We start from the raw sequence: 14,760 nt of genomic DNA on the forward strand, positions 1-14,760 counted from the left end.
TAACTGAGAGTGTGTGGGCTACGATTTGTTGTTCGCCAAGTTTTCCATCTTTATTGAACAGAAAATAAAGTGGTATTTTGTCATATTCTTTGAGTCTGTCTGGTTATTTGGATCTGAGATCATTTATTATGGTAATCCCATTCTGCGTATAAGAATGCCCAAATGGGCTACTGCACACCATTCCCTACCTTCTGCCACTTTCGACCTTTGCCATTTCCCACCTTTGCCATTGCCCACCTTCTACCATTTCTTATCTTTTGCTATTGACTGCTTTGTGCCAATTCTTAACCTTTGAAATTGGCTACGTTCTCCCATTTCCCACCTTTGCCATTGCCTAACTTCAGCATGTTCAAACTTTTCTGATGTTCGAACATTTTGCAACAGAGCAGACATAGGTCCTTCTTGGTCTTTGTTTTTCCATGCTCCTCCTATCCTCAACTGGCTAACAATGTTAATTCAGTTTCATAATTTGCTGTATAAGTTTTGCTTTGAGACTGTCTGCTGGGAAGCTGTTCCTTGTAGCTCTTACCTGAGAAGCTTATTCAAAGAAAAGCCTAAGCAAAGCCATATTGCTCAAACTCCATCGGATGTGACCCTAAATAAATGTGAGCCTTGGACATCCTTTGCAAGGCCCTGTTAAAAGGGAACCTCAGCCCTTTTGGGCAAAATTGATTAAAATGCTTGATTTGAACTTGGTTTAACTTTCCCTTAAGCTAATTTTCAATAACAACTTCCATCTCGAGCCCTTGTTCAGCCACCTCCAACTCTCTGTGAAGGTCAGACGCTTCGCCAGGCAGAGAGTGGGGAGTAGATCCCTCGCCTCTGCAGGTGCCTCCCTCTGGAATGGCCTCCCTGCCCCTCTCAAACTTGAGCCGAATCACCCAAAGTTCTGGAAGAAGATGAAGACCTTCCTTTACGCATCTGCTTTCTCTCTCTTCCCTCCCCCATGCTGACCTTACTGTCTGCTGCGCTGACTGGTTGCCTGGCTACAAACAGAGTCTCACTGGGTACCCGGCTTCTCCATGACCGCACTTGGGGGCTGTAACTGTAACCCTACAGTCTGCTGCCTCCTTGCACTTGCCCAGAGTCGTGCATCCCCGGCTGCTCGCCCGCAGAGCAATGCTGCCCTGATTGCACTTCCCTCCCCTTAGCACTTTCCCCTTCTCCCTCCCCCTGCACTTTGCATTGTTGCACTTGCATGGTCTGAATGACACAGGGCCCTGTGTACAGGCGTGTTATAAATAACTTAGAATATCATAGAACAACAAAATGCTCGATATTGTTGTAATACTTTGTGGGTGAATCAACACTCTCCAAAGCAATGTGTATTGCAGCCCCCACTGTCCCGGGCGCACACTCATTCCCGCAGCATTGGAACAGGTAGAAAATGTCTTTCATCCATTGTTCCAACCTGATGCATTTGCCTATATTGTAAACCTAATAGCAGGGTTAAAATGGTGCAGAGCATGTGCAGAGCGAAAGATTGCAACCTTTTGTTCCACAAGGCAAAGAAATATGTGCCCATTATGCAGAATGGAAGGTGTCTGGGGGGGTGAGGGAGAGCAAGACATGGGAAGGAGGAAATGGTATTGAGGGTGTTGTCATTGGCAACAGATTTGAGTGAAGTGCCATTGGGAACAGTTAGAGTGTAACAGAAGTAGTGGAGGTGGTGGCAGGAGTAAACTGCTCGCGGCACAGAAACAGCAGGTGTTGCGTTGGCTAGCAAAAGCGAGACTCAGCTGACGGCGAGCACCCGCTGCAGATCAGTGCCGTTCGCAGCCAGGGCAGTAAAGTCGGTGTCCTCCCAAAAATAAGCCTCTATTGTGCACACGTATCATTGCCACACAGTAAATGGTAATTGGTTAAGTAATCATTATAAAACGGAACTAGTTAGCCAGGAAAATGATGATATAATTAGATCTGCACTTGTCATTCCCACGTTCTCCCACCCTTGTTTCCCAACACAGCCTTCCCCCTTCTGCCATGTACCTCTTACAGTGCAGTGACGGAGCCAGGATATTGTAGTACTTTTCAAAACAACATTAAATAAAACACAGCATTAACAGGTTGATTGGCAAATACTGAGCCCTCACAATGCTGGCAGTTAATTGAGTTTACTTAGGCAAGTTACAACGTCGCCCTTCATCACCTTATTTACGGCCAAGCGAGGAAGCCAGAATTCGAACTGATCTCCTAGTACTAGGGTTAGAAGCATGGCCTCTAGATCACAACGAGAGATTGACATCGTGGCTAGCTTAGTAAGAGTTTTAGCATGTGCACTGTGAGGAATTCGACCATCTGCATGGGGAGTGTTCTCTTGCCTGGGCTTTTTTGATTGATGGGAGATCAACCTCTGAAAATGTGTGAGGCCATTCCTCACACATTTTCCCTGCTCACCACATGAAACACATAGTCACGTGTACTCCGGTAGGACAGAGCCTACAGGTGCCATCCTCCCCTGTCATGTTTAGCTGGAATATGACAGCCACGGGTACATGAAAGCATCTCAAGCAGGGGGAAAGTGACACCTTCCTCCAGCCATGGGCAGCCTAATTACAATATCAAAGGCTCCATGGATCTGTCTTCCTATTCTCTCAACTGCTGGTGGCAGCGAATACTGATGAGTTATTTGAGGCAAGCCTGCGAAAGGGCTTGTTCACAGGACAGACAAAAGGAAGGCAGTGCTAACACCTCTTTGATATGCAATGTGTCAACTTGAAGCTAGTTCCCACCCCTCTGTATGAAGGGCAGTGAATGGTATGTCTGGGTCCACTATTTACCGTAGGCAACCCCTGCAGAGCAGACCCCTTCCAGAGGGAGAAGTATGTGATTTAAGGGAGACAGGAAGTTTGCTCTTGTCACAAACTTCAAGGAAGACCTGCGCTTTGATCAAGAGTCACAGAGGGCTCAGTTAACCAGAAGATTGGTGGTGGGAACCCAGGATTAGTTCCTTAAGGTAGGCTTAGCCTGCACCAATCACGGGGACCCATTTGGCTTTAAAGAGAGCTGAGCCCCTCACTTAGCAGATCATCTGAAGGCTTCACAAGAAGCAGGAAAGAAGAACTCAGTATTGGACACTGGCTGAAGGTACAGTCTACCTTACAGCATCCGCCAGTGAAGGAAGGCCAGGATTTCCAAGATGAAAGCAATATCCCTCCCCTAAACGTCTCCCAGGGAACAGAGGGAGATACCAGACTCGGAGGACCCGTTCAGCAGCTCCAGAACCGGTACCCAGCCAGCAAACTGCGTGCCCTGCTAGGTTCTGCCAGCAAGCTTCCTACGTGGGAATTGCTAGTGTCTCTGAACAAAGGACAAGGCTGTTGCCTACAAACACTCTCCTCCGCTTTGGGCCGTGAGCTTCAAAGGATGCAAGCCCTGTGAAGAAGCTACGAGGAGTGCCACAACAAGCATCAACAAGCGTCTCTCTTTTAAGGAAATTTTCAAGGCACTCGAACCGCAACCGGTTGCACCATTGACTGTTGTCACACTGCAGTCACTCAAGCCGTCCGAGATGCCTGGAACAGCGTTCAGATCCGCCAACCAGCACAGAGTCAGCGATTCTTGACCCAGAGTCGCTGTGTAGGCCAGCCTGCAGCCGTCGATCCAGTCTCGCTTGCCGAACTGCCTACCGCCCGATAGCCGCAGCTGTCTCCCATCGTGAACTCTGTCGCAGAAGCTGAAAAACGTCCTTGTACCGATTCAATGCTGTCGAGCATCAAGATCATCTCAAGCACCAGCTACATATTGGTTCTGTCCCCCTGGTCCTTCTCCCAAGACCCCTAGTGACATTTACGACTTCTTGCTCCCTTGGTACTGAAACCAAATAACCTTGAACAGTTAAGACTGATTGCTTTACCAACTACACTCCTGTCATTATCTAGAGTGCATCCCTTTCCTTCGTGAAACTGTCTGTCCTCTGTGGTCCTTTGTATTTCGTAGTGTGCTAGAACTGTCTGTTGTAATAATAATAAAGTAGATATTTGTGTTGTATTGGACCTCCTCAGAGGTATTCTGCCTTTCCGCTCCTTCCGCCAGATGCTCACTTTATCTCCAGCCCTGGTTCTCTCCAGGGTGTATTATTGCAGCTGCCTCTTTCTAAATCTACCTGCTTCTACTCTCCGCCCTTTGCAACTTATCCAGAACAGGACTGCAAGACTTGTCCTTGGCCTCAAACCCTGGGACCGTATCTCTCCAGCCCTGAAATCCCTCAACTGGCTCCCAGAGGCTGCAAGGATTAATTTCAAGACCCTTTGTATTGTCCACAAGGGTTTCTGGGGCCTGGGCCCAAAATACCTTCAGCTGTCCCTCCGTAAATACCTTCCATCCCGAGATCTTCACTCCTCCACCTCTAACTCCCCCAGGGTCAGTCGTTTTTCAAGCTGGGGGTAGATCTCTGTCTTCGGCTGGGGCCTCCCTCTCAAACAGCCTCCCTGCCACTCTGAAACTTGAGGAGAACCATCTGCGGGTCTGGAAGCACCTCAAGCCCTTCCTCTTTGCTTCTCCCTTCACTCCTCCTTTTCCCTTGCTGATCTGTTCTTTCTCGGCACTGTGCACCTGGCCACCCTCTGATTTTCGGGCCCAAGTAGCTACTCACCCTGCCACCCACCCCAACTGCCTCCTGGCAATCCCTTGCACTGGGGTCTGTATCTGTAACCCTACAGCCCCCCTCCCTTTTTTTCTGCACTTATCAGACACACCCTGTCTGTTGCCTTAAACCTAGCACTTGCCACTTTCTGGCTGCACTACTACTGTGTGTTGCTTTTTATTATTTATTATTTATTTATTTATTTTTATTCCTTTGCTTAGCACTTTAAACTTCTCTGCCCCTCACATGAACTTTCCCCCTCTCCCTCTTCAATGCACTTGTGCGATCTCAATGTCACTGGGCATGCCTCATTGCGCTCTGAAACACTTGTGTACGAGCGCGATACAAATAAAATATCAATATGAATAACCTTGACTGGACAGTCCCTTTTATCATTAGGTAATAAATATATTTTCGCTGTGTTGCAACTAACCAATGATTCACAACTTTGCGGAGATAAGCCTGCCGTTCCGTTCACGTTACCAAAATTGGACAAGGAGGTTCATAATTTACCAGTGTTTCCAATCTGTTCGGATCCCTTTTGGTGTATTAGAGGTGTGGGGCTAATTGATGGTTTAGAAACCGATATTCATCCCTGGACTACTCGTGCCCCGGAAGTTGATCCATCAAATGCACTCTCCCAGAAGGCATGCAGCACCCACCCAGTAGACCATGGGATGCGTGAGAATAGAGGGGCGCTGGCCAGGCACAATTAGCTCAGACACCTCTTCAGGACAAGGCTGGAGCAATAGGTGGCGGGGCCTTTATTTGATTAACTTCCCACACTGGAACTGGGTTTCACTGGAAGAAGAAGAGATTATAAAGTGCATTACAAGTTCTGGATTTCCATACCAAACTTGCTCAGTAGTGCATCTAAAATAGTCATGCCAGCCTGTGCACATAGCAGGGAAGGTTTCCAGCAGCTGAACAGGAATATAGTTGCCCAATCATCCGGTTCTCCTGCTTCTCCCATCTTCTGCAACTTCATGTTGGGCAGTGGCCGCCTTTTAGCTTTTTTGATTGAAAACCAAAGCTCAGAAGTATCATGGACTAAAAGCAGCAGCCCTTTGAATGTGATTATGTCAATCACAGATGTCTCTCAACAGACAATTTTGACAAAATGCCATCAATTTCTTACTGATTGATTAATGCCAGGCAAAGTGGGTTGTTACGTGAGCAGTTAATGCAGTGTATCACTGAAAAGGGCGCACGTTGTGTGCCGGGACTGTGGGCTTCTTAGTGCTGAATACAAGGACAAATATTACCGGTCATACAATGAGCCACGAATGCTTCCATATGATACAATGACCGCACTTGGCAACTCGGAGGTGATAGAGGAGAGAGTTGTCGGCATCCCGGTGGTGATAGTGGAGAAGTTCCAGACCTGTTATGTAGCTTAATGGATTGGGGATAGACGAAGACGATACAGCAGTACATGTACAAAGATATCACAGACATGAACCCAATAAGCCTTATTTGCATATGGTCTTTCACTTTCTGTAATGCCATGGCAGGCTGAAAAACAATGGTCTGGAGGGTTGCCCAGAGTATTGGTCTTGGTGTCAGTGCTGCCCAATTCGCCCCGTGGGAAAGGTATGCCTGAACGTGTTTTGAGCTTTCTGTGCCTAGAGATCCGAGTAACACCTCACAGATTACCTCTAATGAGGCCAACATACGCCAGTGATTGCTTGTGCTCTCGTGCAAAAGGGATGTGACCTAGCAGTTCAAGCTACACTGCTTCTTTTTGGCTGGAGCAGGCCCCATTTTGAATATGGTGTTTTCCGTTCTGTAATGGCATCGTAGGCTGAAAGACAGTCGTTTAGAGGGGCAGCCTGGAGCATTCCCAGTGGTTATGATTCATTCCAAATCATCCAACCATCACTCTTCAGTGTTGTGTAGGAGTACACCTCCCCACCCCCAAAGCACAATCCACAAAGGATTCATGAAAGTGCCCTGGTATTAATATTTAGAAGGACAGTAGCAGCAAAGAGTGGCCAGTAGCACAGAGGTTATCCCGTGTAGAAAGGACAACACATTTGATTGTGGAAGTAAATTGGGGAAACAAATTGATGCCTCTGTATTTTAAGGTTTTTAACGTATGTTGTATTTCTGGTCACAAAATTAATGTAAACATTAAAACAGGGAAACCCAGTAACACTGCCCTTCAGCAGCGCCAGTGTTGTCGTGCAGCTGTTATGAAGAGTACCTGTTTACATTTGTGTGACACCAGAAGCTAAACGCAAGGAGAAAACAGAAAATATATCGCATATTATTCTGCACCATTTCAGGCAGTGATTGCAGAACCTAATCCAAGGCATAAAATAAGCGGTATCATATCGCAATGTGCGATACAATCTCACTGATCTGCTTTTTATTTACTTAATCATGTTGCACTAACTGCAAGAAGATGTTAAAAGAGACTGCTATACTAATACCTGTGAGGATGGGCCTTTGGGACACATGGTGAGCGTCATGTAGGCGAGGTAGAGGCCCCAAGGCTGTGATGAAAGATTGTATCAATTCTTGGGCCGATCCCAGGAGCCTCACGTGCGTGTTGCTGCTGCCGCCACCAATGGACCCCTGTCCATGGGATAAGCAGACAGTTAGTGCACCTGCTGCTGCTCTCGACCTGCTGCTATTCTCGATCATTGATGTGGTAAGAAGGCACAAGACAGGCAGGCAAATTCCTTCCATGAGGCATGTGCTCCTTATCTAGCTGCAGAGGCATAGTTCACTGGTTGGGGGTGACTGGAAGTGACCCCCCAATCTCCAGGGGTGACTGGGAATGACACCCCCCCCAATCCAAAAAGTGACTTTTGCCGATGCCCAAAGCGACACTTGCCGATGGAACTGGTCTTTATACATGCATCTGCATGAGTACAGGGCTGTGTGCTTATCGCTCCTAAGATTTACTAGAGAAAATGCCCCAAGCCCTGGATTGCAGTGGGGAGTAGACGCCCCAAGGCGCATGTTATTAACAAGTTCTACCGGGGCTCCTAGGCTCACTAGACACTGTGGTAGCTTTGTTAGATTCAGGAAGAGCTTTGTTCCAGTATGAAATAGATGGTGCACATCGTGTTAGGTCTTTGTACAGTCCATGCTGTGGTGGAGTGGTGAAATATATTGACTCTGCTCTAGTGTAAGCCACCTCACCAGTAATCGTTCTAATTTGCATTGTAATTTGTGCATGCTCCATTAAGAATGTTTAGTTTCTCCTGCCTGTGTTGCGTTCCTTAGGATCTTGAAATCTTGTAATTAGAGTTTGTTTGAAAACAGTGTTTGGGGTCAGAAATGAGAGGCAGACACAAAGTTGTAATGTTTTCAACATTAGTCATTTTTATTTTTTTAAAAGGGGGGTTTGTTTAAAAGCCAATCTGTCCCTATCCTAAAGAGAGTGGCCCTGCCTATGAAACTAAAAGTAAAGCCAGCCGACCTTGTGTCCAAAATATATATGACCCTCACACTAACATACACAATCAACAGGTGCAAGGTAAATGCCTCTGTTTCCAATTCAATAAAAGTGTGTAAAAATCCAATGTGTAATAACAAAACAATCCTTGTATCCCTTCCCCTGAACCCGTTTGAGGAAAAACTTTGAAAGTGTTCTGTTCTATTAAGGCCAATGAAAATGTCTCCTTCCCACAACACTATTTGGAGGATAGCAAAAGGAAATCTTTTCTACTTTACAGAATGGCAACATGTTTAATTTCAACAACTGCTTCAGATGACAAAATTTCTCTTTCACACAACTGCTGCAATTATGATTTCCTGGTGTACTCTCCTGCTAGGTATCTTTCAATGTGTCTCTTTCTTTAATCTGCCTTATGGATTGCCTGGTGTACTTTCCTGCTAGGAGACCCCTCCTCCCCCTCTTCTGGCTCTTGCAGATCCCCTGGTGTACTCTCAGGCTAGGTATCTCCTTTTTAAATGGGCTCATTGGCTTCAGGTACTACTTGTTGCAACTTCCCCCATATTGACATCCCATATATGGGGTTTTGTACAAGTTCTGTCTGTCAACTTCTTTCTTCGTGTCTTGTGGCTTTTGGCAATGCGTGTTCCAATTTTCCCCAAATTGACTTTTAATTTAAGGTGATTTGTACAACGTTTGCCTTTTAACTCTATTTGGTCAGTATTCAAAATAATTACTCATGTGTTCATAAGTTTGCTGGCACGTCCCAGGACCCGCAACGTCTCTGGACCGACTTACTGGTGTGACGTGTAGCTGCCACAAAGGTTTATCTCTAGGCAGGCTTCCCCTGCCAGGCAAACTCTCGTTTTAAGTTATATTTCTTGACATCTTTGTTTAAATAACAAACATCATAACATTAGATGCTAAATGTGTTTTTGGGCTGTTATGCACACATGATGAGTGACTATTATTCTGTCTGGGATGCTTGACAAGAAGGGGATTCAGAGTTTTACAACTGAATGGTTCTGAATAATGACAACATGCCATCAGGAACTCTGGAATTAGAGGGTCTTCTTCACAGGAAAGAGAAGACTACCGCGTCTCTTCTGTTGGAGTCACAACTTCTCTCCGTCAGCAATCTCCTACTATGTGATACACCGTCATAATACCACCCCCAGGGTCCGGATAAAGTAGTGGCTGCCTTGCCTTGGCCACAAGGGAGGAATTTTAGGCTGGGGTTTAGTGATGACTCCATAGGAATCATCGCGACAGCAAGCAGTGCCATCAAAGCCACCGTTGGAGTAAGGGGGTCGATGGGCACTTCCAGCAAGACGACGGCTGGCAAGATGTGTCCCCGTCAGCTCTGGCAAGGTGTATCCCCGCGGTCCGGTTAAATGCCCGATTAATGATACAGATTCTCCAGATAAGGCTCCCTGACACTAGTGAAAGCTGATCTCCATCCGCCCTCAGAGGTAAAAGCAGAGGTTTACCGGGTAAAGACGAGGCAGCACGGACTCCGAGAAAGATGTGGCGGCTCTAATTAACATGGCGGCAACGACACAAATGGAGTGAAGTACCCACATCCTGAGGGCCGTCTGACGTGGGCCCTGTTGTCCACCAGCATCAGTGCTGAACTCTGGAGGCCCAAAGGCACTGGGAAGAAGTCCTGTCCAACCAGTTGGAGCAGTAGAGCGAATGCAGTGAGTACACAGTTTTAATGATTTCACCCCTTGTTGCCCCTGCAAAGCAGAGGTCACGAGCAGAGGCCCAAGCAACAGCCCATCAAACGGGTGGCGCCGGGGATCCCCCCACCCTCAGCAGAGGGACCACCTAAGCTAAATGTCTGGAAGCAACACCATGCCACAGAATTCACCTCAGAGCTCCCAAGATGCCGGCGCTCCCCACAGCATGGTGCTGCTGCAGTGCAGGGTTATCCGTGCCTCTTAGGACTGGCAGCATCACCATATGGTACGGGGAGTGGGCACAGGCATAACCATCGCAAAGGCCTGACCCTGACACTCCCTTTCTGCATACTTTAGGGAGAGGCAAGGGGTCAGGCCCCCCTTGCAATAAGACACCTCAGTGACACTAATGCCATTAGCATGAGCAAGGAGGCAACACAGAGGGCACACTGCCAGCACACCTGTCGAACACAGCTTCCAAGACACAGCCCTGGGAGATAATGTGGTGGACTCACAAGATCAGTGGTGCTTAGGCAATGAAATAAGCAAGGGTAGGACACCCACACCCCTGGGAAGCTATCTCGCAGAGGAGGGCTTTTGAGCTGCCGGAACTGGGACCTTCAACAAGAATCACCAGCACCTACCGGACAGCGTTTTCCAACCAAGGATCTCCTTTGTAGAGACAACCTGGGAGAGTTGTGAGTCCATTGTAGAGGAGCAGGTGGATGCGTTTTCCCTAGCTCCTGCCCCCTCACCGCCGTTATATGGAACAGCAGGAGAAGAGCTCTATGTGGCACCCCATTTGTTGTCCCTATACCGTATCGAGTGTATGAGAGCCGATATGCACTCAGGCAACCATACCGAATGTACCCTCGTACTAGAAGGAGGGGAAAGATGTCAGCATCCACTGTTGGACATCATGGAGCACTGAGTAAAATCTGATGAGGGCAGAGTGATCTCTTGAAGAAGATATAAGAGGACATACTAAAACGATATGAAAATACTTAAGAGTAACAATGTCACTGAAGTGACAAGAAAAACATGTACAAAATGATAAAGTAATCATATATACAAAGAAGATTGCTGACCAATATGTGTAAATGCCCAGTAAGGCAAGGTAGATGAGACATATAGAAGCTTGCTATATAGGAAAATGTAACGTGGCGAGGACGGCCATAATACGAAGATTGACGTTGCCTCGTGTTCAGACTCATTCGAGCTACCTCAGAGACAGACCAGGGGTGCAGAATCCAGAGACATTGGAGAAATATCTTTATGTGCAAGATAAAGAGGAGTCTATGTTGCCCTGGGATCAAGAGTGCTATTTTAACGAATAATTGCAAAGCACAAGGGGAGGCAGATGTATAGCTATATACGTAAGACATATTTCTCTTAGATTAAAGAAGAAGAAAACATTTGTAAGAGCCAAGCATTGGACAATTAACAGTGGATAAGGTCTATACAAGATCGATTGAGCAAGTCTCTAGAGGCCAAGAGGAGCAAGAACGCCCTGTATAAGTAAATCAAATAGCAGTAAATCAGTAAATAGGAGTTCGAAATGGACACATTTGTGGTACCTCACACGTGATTCAGAAGTCATGAACAAGGTCTATTCATTAAGCTACCGATGATGATAGTGATGTTCTTACACTCCCCCAAATGTTCCAGAACAGAGAGCAGGATACAAGGTTGACTACAGATGGGAAACATTTGCTTATGGCCGGACGGATGAGAGATGATGGATTAATTGGGAAAGTGGGGAGTAATTTGATGTGACTCAAGCACCTGGGTTTCATTTCACCTACGTGCTGCTAACAAGCCTAAAGTCCAAGGTTGGGTGAGAATGCCAACCAATCAGAGGGTCTATGGGGCAACATGCTATACAATGTTGCATAGACCCATTTGCTGCCATTTTCTCAATATTATACGTATTTAGAGGTAGTGTGCCTTAAAGATAAGGGGCAGCCAATGAAGTACCAACCCCTATGTATACCATAGGTACATATGTTCCCTTCACCAACCCTTCCCTTCAATAGGTTTTGCAGTTTGCCACATAGGATGTCATAGATGATGCATATTGGGTTATATAACCTCTGTATAATCAAGGTTGTGTGTGAGTGTGCAAGCATCAGTCCGTTATTCACCAGTTTGCCCTGCTTTTTCAAATTGAGAATAAAGTGGTATTTTGCCATATTTTCTGAGTCCGTCCGGTTATTTGGTCTGAGATATTTATTGGTAAATCCATGTAGCACAAGTGACGCTACAACGCGCTAGAGTACACTATTACTACTCCCTACAGAGGCCCTGCAGGGTTGCATCGGCAGGAAGGGAACATGAACTGCTCACTGCATATTAAGGCTCTTATTGACAGGGTGTACAGTCATTTAAAGGCTCAAGGATCTTAGCCACATTACTGCGCTCACCCTTCACCTGCCGCAGGACTCTCTTCACTGGTATGGACTTCTTTTCCGGTGCACCTGATTCGTCTGCGCCTATCTTGCTGCTAGGCTGCCTGGTGAGTTCGTTGTGCAGTTTCTCTATCCCTCTGTCTTCCCCCTTCCATCCCTCTTCTATCTCTCCATCCATGGTGCTTTCCATTTCCCCATTCTACTGTACTGATACTTATCACCTATCCGATCTCTCTATCGAAGCCTGGAAGGAAAAAGTTAAAGAAAGATCAACTGGTCTCCAATCCAGGCCTGCCCATCGCTGACACCTACGTCAATGCTTCTTCCAGGCTGACTGTCACTGGCATCCTCTTTGTCATTCCCTCTGCAGACATTTGGAGTCCCCATATGGTCTCGGTCCTCTTGCTTTTCTCTTCTTTGCCCATTAATGGTGGAACCCATTGGGAAGTACTCATGGCATACTTCCCATCCTCTAGGAACAACATTACAACATTAATGTCTACCAGAATGGCACTGTCATTGTCCTGGGCTCTCAGCCCAACCTCCTCCTTCTTGATAGTTGTCTTCCATCTCTCATCAACTTCCTCCCTTCTCCTGCCACTCCTTGTTCTGCCACCCCTATGGCCCCTTCGCCACCACCGTCGGGCGTACCACATTCCTGTACACCTCCTCGGAAGACTTTCAAGGGTGGCAAGCAGCTCCACCGAGCTACCCTCAAGTCTCGCTCTGCTGTTAAACACTCCTCTGACATCTGCCACCTCCTTGAAGACTTTGACCTTGACATTCTCGCTCTCACCGAGACGTGGTTCACTGCCTGATCCATCACTATTTTTGACCCACTCCTCCTCGAGGGCTACAAGATCCTACATAAGCCCAGGCCTAACCGGTCTGGGGGCGGAGCAGCCCTGATCTTCCCTGAATGGGTTCCTGTTACTATAATACCCACTCAGACTTACGCTTCCTTTCGAATGCCTCATCTGCAGGCTTGGTGTCTCTCCAATACTCTCGCTGTCTCTTGCCACCATCTACAGGACCTCTGGTCCACTCTCCCTCTTCCTTTCAGAGTGGTCTGACCTCACCTTCCCTCTCCCGGCCTCCACCGCCAAGCTTCTCCTCCTCAGAGACTTCAATGTTCACCCTGGCTCTCCTGATGCAGCCTTTAGACTCTTCCGCAGCCTCTGTGACTCTTTCCCTCACCATTCTTCCCTCTGGTCCGACGCGGTTCTAGGTCATTTGGTCGAATATAAATGGTAGACAGGAAAAATGGTCGACACCAAAAGGTCGACAGGTCAAATGGTCGAATTTTTTGTTTTTTGTTTTTCACATTCTTTTTTTTTTGGGGGGGGGGGTCCCCTCCGCAACCCCCTTTTTTTTGCTAAAAAACCCTTTTTTTCCCTAAACGAAAACCTAAAAAATCTATATATAAATAAAAAAAAATTCGACCATTTGACCTGTCGACCATTTGTCTGTCGACCATTTGACTAGACACTGTCTGACGCACTCAGCCGGACACACCTTGGATGCTCTCATCTCAGCAGACATCCCCAACCATCTCACTAGACTTCTATCCTGGTCTGAACATGCTCTCCTGTCCTCTCACCTGGATTTCTTGGGTCCCCCGTCTATGACGCTGTCTGCACTGCCAGTCTCCTTCTCCGTCATTCGACCTATGAAGCGAGTGTCAGTTGCTGCTTTTGCCGCCACTTTCATTCCCACTCCAGCCACTGACTCTCATAATGACACAGCCTTGCTAACCTTCACCTCTCCATCTTCAAGACTCTGGACATCCTTGCCCCTGTCATGAGGATCCACATGAAGCCTGCCTCCAATCACAACACCTGGTATGATTCCGACCTAGCCTCTCTGAAATGCAAGTGCAGTGTTGCTGAGCCGAAGTGGCAGGCTTTGAGCACATCCTCTGACAGACAGGCCTGCCCCCTGCTCCAAAGGAAATACAGACCTTCTATCCACTAAAAGAAGGCATATATCCAAGTCTGCATCTCTGGGGCCAAAAAAGAACATGGCTGAACTGTTCAAAATCTGCAAGGAACTTGCCAATCCAACTGCAGTCTCCACTTCTCTGCCATCCCTGACCCTCTGCATTGCACTGGCCTCTCACTTCATAACCAAAACGCAGGACATCCTGTCCTCACTCTCCTCTTCACCCCTCCCTTCTCCATTACTGGCCCCCCTTCTCTCCTTCCCTCCTACTCTCCTCTTTCTCAACCATACTACCGGAGACGAGGTCTCTCGACAAGTCCTCTCTGTGAAAGTCTCCTCCAAACAGGTGCTCCCCTGGTCCTCCAGAACGATCGAGGATGACATTTCCCCCCCTTGCTCCAGCCCTGGCTGATTTTTGCAATCACTCCTTTGCCACTGGCTCCTTCCTGTTACCCCTCAAGCACTCCCTTGTGCACCCTCTCAAAAACCCTTTGGCAGACCACTCCTGCCCGGATAACTACTGTTATCTCCATTACCCCTTTTCCGGGCAAACTCTTGGAGAAGCTGGTCATCTTCCAGCTGATCCACCACTCTGAATCTGTTGGTTGTCTCTACGACCACCAGTCTGGCTTCAGAGCAGCCAGAGGCACGGAAACTGCTCTCCTGAACACCTGTGAAGACTTGCTCTCAAATCTCGATTCCAACTCTCCTTCTGTTCTCATCCTTCTGGATCTA

General features: G+C 47.3%; 1 protein-coding gene across 9 annotated transcripts in view; it reads left to right on the forward strand.

Annotated features, from left to right (window-relative positions):
• SHANK2 (SH3 and multiple ankyrin repeat domains 2) overlaps window positions 1–14,760 on the forward strand; it is a 4,166,579-nt gene that overhangs the window by 3,613,314 nt on the left and 538,505 nt on the right. The gene's annotated exons all lie outside the window — the stretch shown is intronic.

This window comes from Ambystoma mexicanum, chromosome 11 (assembly GCF_040938575.1).
Source record: "Ambystoma mexicanum isolate Mex_15411 chromosome 11, UKY_AmexF1_1, whole genome shotgun sequence".
In the NCBI taxonomy this organism is placed as follows: domain Eukaryota; kingdom Metazoa; phylum Chordata; class Amphibia; order Caudata; family Ambystomatidae; genus Ambystoma; species Ambystoma mexicanum.